This window comes from Equus caballus, chromosome 7 (assembly GCF_041296265.1).
Source record: "Equus caballus isolate H_3958 breed thoroughbred chromosome 7, TB-T2T, whole genome shotgun sequence".
In the NCBI taxonomy this organism is placed as follows: Eukaryota; Metazoa; Chordata; class Mammalia; order Perissodactyla; family Equidae; genus Equus; species Equus caballus.
The window spans coordinates 80,701,263-80,709,667 of record NC_091690.1 but is presented as its reverse complement, the minus strand read 5'-3'; the positions used below and the strand labels follow the sequence as shown (position 1 = coordinate 80,709,667).

The window sequence follows — 8,405 nt, the reverse complement described above, 5'->3', positions numbered from 1 at the left end:
AAATCTTTGTTTATTTTATATACATTTATATATACATATATTTTTAAAATAATTTCAAGGTTTGTACTGTATACCACAGATTGAGAGAATCTTTTTTCTCTTTTTTAAGATTGGATGGAACTAGTGATGGAAAGTGATCTACCATCAGGGCCCTCATGGATTAAACACAGCCCAAGCCAGGTGCTTCTGGAAGCCACTGGTGAGACTTGGAAACGGAACAGCAAATGGAAGGAGGGCGTATAATCAGAAAGGTACCTGGTCATCAGTGGAGAAAGAAACTGTTGTAAGCCTTCAACGATTTCTCTCTTCACAAGGGTAAATTTGTTCCAGAGAACACATAGAAGTTATTTGTCTAGATTATGTTTTGGGGAATAGATGAGTTCGGGGAAGTATTTATTCCTGAGGTCTGAGGGAAGAGATTGGTCCTGTGTTTGGGACTTTTTGAGGAGAAAAAAACAAGTCTAGCAAAGAGCAATGTAAATTCTTTTTCTCTATGGGAAGGGGGCAAAAAAGGGTTAAAAACCTAGGGTGCAAGAGTGGGTATCACGCCAGAGTGAGACAATGATTTATACTGTACATACCAGACAATGCATAAATCACTTCATTTGACAGGTGGTATTTTTATTTCTTCAGCAGACTTAGGGAGCTTTAGACTCATTACGGCTCTGTGAAGTAGTATGACGGTCTGAGCCATTAGATCATTCATTTTGCCTGATTACATCAACTCATTGGGTTATTGGGGAATGAAAGAAACTCCTTACCAAAACTGTCGTCTTGATTACATAAAGAAAATGAACCAAACTTCTGAGAATTAGCTTTTACAACCTGTTAAAAATGGACTGGAAGTTAAAAAATTGGTGGCAGAGCAGGAATGATTAGGGAAAAAGTTTTGTCATTTTAAAAACTACCAGAAATTAAAGGGGTAAGTAATTTTGGGAGATAAAAATACTAGTTGGAACCCAAGTAGAGTTTTTTAAAAACTGCTTTATTGAGGTATAATTTAGATATCATAAAATTCATCTCTTTTAAGTGTACAACTCAATAATTTTTAGTAAATTTACAGAATTATGAAAACATCACCACAAGCCGGTTTTGGAACATTTTCATTACCTGAAAAAAATCCCTAGTGCCCACCATATGCAATCAGTCTCAACTCCCACCCCTAGACCCAGGCAACACTATTCTGCTTGCCATTTCAATACATTTGCCTTTTCCGGACTGTTCGTATAAGTGAGTCATACAATATCTGGCCTTTTTTGTCTGGCTTCTTTCACATAGCCTAATGTTTTTGAGGCTCATCCATGTTGTAGCATGTATCAGTACTTCATTCCTTTTTATGGCTGAATAATATTCCATTATATGAATATACTACATTTTGTTCATTCGTTCACCAGTTGATGGCCATTTTAACTGTTTCCATTTTGGGCCTATTATGAGTAATGTGGCTCTGGAAGATCGGGTTCAAGACTTTGTATGGATACAGGTTTTCATTTCTCTTGGGGAGATACTTTGGAGTGGAATTGCTGAGTGGTATAGAAAATTTATGTTTAACATCTTAAGAAACTGCCAAATTGTTTTCCAAAGTGGCTGTACCATTTTACAAGTCCACAAGCAATGTATGAAGGTTCCAGTTTTCCACATCCTCCCCAATACTTGTTATTGTTTGTCTTTTTGATTATAGTCATTCTAGTGGGTGTGAAATTCGTATCTCATCATAATTTTAATTTGCATTTCCTTAATGACTAATGATGTTGAGCTTGTTTTCTTGTAGTTATTAGCCATTCCTATTTCTTTTTTCATCAAATGTCTATTTGAATCTTTTGCCCATTTAAACATTTTTTTTTTTAATTGGGTGATAAAAGTTCTTATTCTGGGGGGCCGGCCCAGTGGCACAGTGGTTAAGTTCGCACGTTCCACTTTGGTGGCTCTGGGTTCGCCAGTTTGGATCCCAGGTGTGGACATGGCACTGCTTGTCAAGCCATGCTCTGGCAGGCATCCCACATACAAAGTAGAAGAAGATGGGCATGGATGTTAGCTCAGGGCCAGTCTTCCTCAGCAAAAAGAGGAGGATTGGCAACAGATGTTAGCTCAGGGCTAATCTTCCTCAAAAAAAAAAAAAAGTTCTTATTCTGAACAAGAATTCTTTATCAGATGTATGATTTATAAGTTTTTTCTCCTAGTCTGTGTCATGTCTTTCATTTTCTTAATGCTGTCTTTTGAAGGACAAATTTCATAAGTTTTTATTAAGTCTAATTTATGAGTTATTTTCTTTTATGGATTGCACTTTTGGTGTCATATCTAAGAAATCTTTGCCTAACTCAAGATCATGGATATTTTTTCCTATGTTTTCTTCTAAAAGTTTTATATTTTAATTTTTATATTAGGTTTATGCCATTTTGCATGCATTTGTGTGTGTATTATGAGGAAAATGTCTTAACTCATCTTTTTACACTTAGATGTCCAGTAGTCTCGGTAACATTTGTTGAAAAGACAATTCTTTTCCCATTAAATTGCCTTGGTACTTTTGTTAAAAATCAATTGACTGCAAATATAAGGGATAATATTTGGACTTTTAATTCTGTTCCACTGGTCTATATGTTTGTCCTTATTCCGGTACCACAATGGCATTATTATTGATTATTATGAGCTTTCCAGTAAGTTTGGAAATTGGGAAGTATAAGTCCACCAGGTATGTTCTTTTTCTGCTCTTTTCTCTCTCTTTCTCCTCCTTCTGGCACTCTCCTTACATGTATGTTAGTATATTTGGTTGTGTCCCACAGGTCTCTGAGGCTTGTTCATTTTTCTTCATTCATTTTCCTCTCTTTTCTTAAAATTGGATAATCTGTTTTGATCTATCTTCAAGGTCACCGCTTCTTTTTTCCACAATCTCACATCTGCTGTCGAGCTCTTCTAGTGAATTTCCATTTCAGTTATTGTAGTTTTCAACCTGGGCATTTCTGTTTGTTTTGTTTTATAATCTCTTTCAATTGATATTCTCTATTGAGTCATTGTTGTCATACTTTCCTTTAATTTTTAAAACTTGTTTATTTTTTCAGTTCTTTGAACATATTTTAACAGCTGCTTTTGAAATCTTTGTTTTCTAAGTCTAACATTTGGACTCAGAGGTAGTTTCTGTTAACTGTATCTTTTTCTGTGCATAGGTCCCATATTCCTATTTATTTGTATGTTTCATAATTTTTTCTTGAAAACTGAACTTTTTAGATGAGGGGCCAACAAACTTTTTTCTGTAAAGGACCAGAAAGTAAACATTTTGGATTTTGCGAGCCATGTGGTGTTTATTGTAACTACTTAACTCTTTTGTTGTACTGTGAAAGCAGACATAGACAATATGTAAATGAATGAGTATAGACGTCTTCCAATAAAGCTTTCTGTAAAAAAACAGGCAGTGGGCTATAATTGGGCTGTGGGCTATAGTTTGCCAATCTCTCTTGTTTTTTTTTATAGATTGGCCCTGAGCTAACATCGGTTGCCAATTTTTTTTCTTCTCCCCAAAGCCCCCAAGTACATAGTTGTAGATCCCTCTAGTTCTGCTATGTGGGATGCTGCCTCAGCATGGCTTGATGAGTGGTGCTAGGTCCATGCCCAGGATCTGAACCAGCAAGACCGTGGGCCACCAAAGCAGAGTGTGTGAACTTAACTGCTCGGCCACAGGGCTGGCCCTGTCAGTCTCTGTTTTAGATTTATACTATACCAACTCTGGATTCTGATTGCCCGCCCCCACCCCCCGCCCCCGAGGGTTGTTGCTGCTGCTGTTGTTTGTTAGTTTATTGGTTTAGTGACTTGCCTGGACTAATTCTGTAGAGTCTGTCTCCCATGAAGCGTGTGGCCACTGATATCTCTCCTCAGTTTTTTTCTCTTAATTTTTGTTTTTATTTTTAAGCCTGACTTCCTAGGGATTGTCAGCATAGCTTAGTGGTCAGATAATAATTGGTAAGAGGTTGTGTTTAAATATCTTGAGCCTAGTAAGGCTTCTACCTTTTGCGATGGATCTGTGTATGGACTGGGGAACACATTTAAAGTTCAGTCAAGTCTGCCATGAGTTTTATTCTCTGTGTGTGCAAAGCCTCATATTCAGCCAGTGCATAACCTTAGACAGGTGCACACTTTCCAGACCACCAAGGATATGGGAGAGCTTATCAATGTCCACTGTGGCTAACTTGCTCCCTGGATCTCAGTGTTAAATTTCTGGCTGGTCTGTTGTTTGCCCCAGCCAGTACTACGGTCTCAGCCAGCTGCGATGTTGATTTTTCCAGATTGCTTACCACTTGCTTTCTAAGATGACTTGTGTCCGAGAATACCCTGGGCACCCAATCAAGTCATCACCCTCCAGAGCTGCTGGCTTCCATGGCTTGTCTTGTCCTGATAGGATTACCATGTTGGAGCTGGGGGTGGGGGATAAGGAATGGGAACAGCCTCTGGTGCCCCAGATTCCTGCTTTTCTAACAGAGGTTCAGTAGTTTTTTATTTCGCTTTTTTTCATATATAAATGCTTTTCAATTTCTTGTGTAACTCTGGTCAATTTCCAAAAAAAAAAAATCCTGAAATGATTGTTCTGACAATTTTATATAGTTTTATTGTGGCTTTTTGGATAGATGATTTGCTAACCTCTTCACTCTGGAAATGTCCCCAATATAGATTTTTGATGTCCTAAAACCTGACACAATATATCCTGACAGGTCGAGCAGCTTTTTTTTTTTTTTTTGGTGAGGAAGGTTGTCCCTGAGCTAACATCTGTTTGCCTGTCTTCCTCTTTTTTTGCTTGAGGAAGATTGTCCCTGAGCTAACATCTGTGCCAATCTTTCTCTATTTTGTATGTGGGATGCCGCCATAGCATGGCTTGATGAACGGTGTGTAAGTCCATGCACGGGATCCCAATGTGCAAACCCTGGGCTACAGAAAGGGAGCACACAAACTTAACCACTATGCCACTGGGCTGGCCCCACCAGCAGCTTTTTGAAAATTAATATATTGATCTTCCTGTTCTCTTCCAATTTTATATCCCTCCTAACCTTTTAAAACACAACTCTTTACTCTCTTAAGGCTTACTTTTATATATTCTTTTAGGATGAAATTTATATTTGTTCTTGTTATCAATATTTTTTTATTTATTCAGTGGTAATTTATTAAGCCTTTGTTCTGTATTGATAGTGGATTGATGTTCCATTCCAGGAAGCTCTAACAAGTAGAGCAGGAAGCCAGATTTCCAGGATTAGAATTATACCAATTCTAGAGAAAACTTTAGTTATATCTCCTGATCTGTACTCACTTTACCTAATTATAGGTGCACCCCATTATAAGAAATAATGGAAATAAATTTTAAAATTTAAGAAATAATAGGGTGATTATATTATTTGAAATATACTGTTTACACTCAACTATTTGTATCTTTCAGTTTTATGACTCTTTTTTCTAGTCACACACCATCCCTTTCACATTTTGTGGAGAGAACATAAAATCATCTGCACACAAAGTTTCTTTATTTCTTTTCCCTGTGAGACCCAATAGTAACTAAGGCAAAGATGTCCTGTTTGGGAGGGAGGGAGCGGACTGGATAGATACTGGAAGTAATGGCTGATGGTTGTGGAATATGGAGAAGGACGCAAAAGTTGAGGTGGCTCAAATTATTATCTGAGGTGCCATGACTATAGGATGAGGCATGGCAGATAGACAGATATATCACCTTTCATATTACGTTGTTCCTTGGGCCAGAGAAATTTTGCTCACATTATAGACTGGGCAAGATTGGGCGTAGGGTGAGTGGGGCAGAGCATGCCTTCAATGTGAAAAAGGAGGAAGAGAAGATGAGTGATTGGATTGTAGCTAAATAGAACAGGTAGGCTAGTGGAGAGAGGAGGTGCAAAAAGGCTGACTAGTTTTCAGTGTACAGGTCTTTCACTTCTTTGGTTAAGTTTACTCCTAGGTATTTTATTCTTTTTGCTGTGATTGTAAATGGGATGTATTCTTGATTTCTCTTTCTGCTAGTTCATTGTTAGTGTATAGGAATGCAACTAATTTTTTTAAATTGATTTTGTATCCTGAAACTTTGCTGTAGTTGTTGATTATTTCTAATAGTTTTCTGGTGGATCCTTTAGGGTTTTCTATATATAGAATCATGTCATCTGCAAATAGTGAAAGTTTCACTTCTTCCTTTTCAAATTGGATTCTTTTTATTTCTTTTTCTTGCCTAATTGCTCTGGCCAACACCTCCAGTACTGTGTTGAATAGGAGTGGCAAGAGTGAGCACCCTTGTCTCCTTCCTATTCTCAGGGGGATGGCTTTCTGTTTTTCACCATTAAGTATGATGTTGGCTGAGGGTTTGTCATATATGGCCTTTATTATGTTGAGGTACTTTCCTTCTATACCTATTTTATTGAGAGTTGTTATCATAAATGGATGTTGGATCTTCTCAGATGCTTTTTCTGCATCTATTGAGATAATCATGTGATTTTTATTCCTCAGTTTGTAAATGTGATGTATTACGTTGATTGATTTGCAGATGTTGAACCATCCCTGCATCCCTGGAATAAATCCCACTTGATTGTGGTATATAATCCTTTTAATATATTGCTATAATTGGTTTACCAATATTTTGTTGAGGATTTTTGCATCTAAGTTCATCAGGGATATCGTCTGTAGTTTTCCTTCTCTGTGATGTCCTTGTCTGTTTTGGTATCAGGGTAATGTTGGCCTCATAGAATGTGTTAGGAAGCGTTCCATCTTCTTCAAATTTTCGGAATCATTTGAAAAGGATAGGTACTAAATCTTCTTTCAATGTTTATTGAAAGAAATTGAAGAGGACATAAAGAAATGGAAAGATATTCCATGCACATGGGTCGGAAGAATAAACATAGTTAAAATGTCCATACTACCCAAAGCAATCTACAGATTCAGTGCAGTCCCAAGCAGAATCCCAGTGACATTCTTCATAGAAATAGAACAAGAATCCAAAAATTTATATGGAACAACAAAAGACCCCAAATAGCCAAAGCAGCCCTGAGGAAAAAGAACAAAGCTGGAGGCATCACAATCCCTGACTTGAAAATATACTACAAAGCTATGGTAATCAAAACAGCATGGTACTGGAACCAAAACAGACAAACAGATCAATGGATCAGAATTGAAAGCCCAGAAATAAAACCACACATCTATGGACAGCTAATCTTTGACAAAGGAGCCAAGAACATATAATGGAGAAAGGAAAGTCTTTTCAATAAATGGTGTTGGGGAAACTGGACAGCCACATGCAAAAGAATGAAAGTAGACCATTATCTTGCACCATACACAAAAGTTAACTCAAAATGGATTAAAGATTTGAATGTAAGACCCGAAACCATAAAACTCTTAGAAGAAAATAGAGGCAGTACACTCTTTGACATTGGTCTTGGCAACATCTTTTCAAATACTATATCTACTTGGGCAAGGGAAACAAAAGAAAAAGTTAACAAATGGGACTACATCAGACTAAAAATCTTCTTCAAAGCAAAGGAAACCATGAACAAAACGGAAAGACAGCCCACCCGCTGGGAGAAAATATTGACAAATCATTTATCAGATGAGGGGTTGCTCTCCCAAGTATGTAAAGAACTCATACAACTCAACAAAAAACCCCCAAACAACCTGATCAAAAAATGGGCAGAAGAAATGAACAGACATTTCTCCAAGGAGGATATACGGATGGCCAACAGACACATGAAAAGACGCTCAACATCACTAATTATTAGAGAAATGCAAATCAAAACTACAATGAGATATCACCTTACATTGGTCAGAGTGGCTATAGTTACCAAGACAAAAAACAACAAATGTTGGAGAGGATGTAGAGAAAAGGGAACCCTCATACACTGCTAGTGGGAATGCAAACTGGTGCAGCCACTATGGAAAACAATATGGAGATTTCTCAAAAAATTAAAGATAGAAACACCATACGATTCAGCTCTCCCACTACTGGGTATTTATCCAAAGAACTTGAAATCAGTGATCCAAAGATATTTATGCACCCCTATGTTCATTGCAGTACAATTCACAATAGCCAGGGTGTGGAAACAACCCAAGTGCCCTTCTACAGATAAAGGGATAAGGAAGATGTGGTATATTTATACAATGGAATACTATTCAGCCATAAAAAGACAAAATTGTCCCATTTGCAACAACATGGATGGACCTGAGGGTGTGATGTTAAGCGAAATAAGCCAGAGACAAAAAGACATACTGCATGATTTCACTCATATGTGGAAGATAACAAATACGTGGACAAAGAGAACAGATCAGTCGTTACCAGAGGGGAAGGGGGTTGGGGGATCGTTGAAAGGGACAAAGGGGCACATATGTATGGTGATGGATAAACATTAGACTACTAGGGGTGAGCACAGTGAAGGGTATTCAGG

The 8,405-nt window shown here is 37.6% G+C and overlaps 1 protein-coding gene across 18 annotated transcripts in view; it reads left to right on the top strand.

Moving 5' to 3' along the window:
- DENND2B (DENN domain containing 2B) overlaps positions 1–8,405 on the top strand; it is a 176,808-nt gene that overhangs the window by 2,580 nt on the left and 165,823 nt on the right. For 8 of the 18 annotated variants that reach the window (XM_070274702.1, XM_070274695.1, XM_070274689.1 and 5 more), the window contains exon 2: positions 110–251. The gene's annotated coding sequence lies outside the window, so the exon portion shown is untranslated. Of the gene's footprint in view, positions 1–109; positions 284–8,405 lie in introns of all 18 variants that reach the window. The other 10 variants (XM_070274705.1, XM_070274701.1, XM_070274713.1 and 7 more) reach the window with 2 other exon arrangements.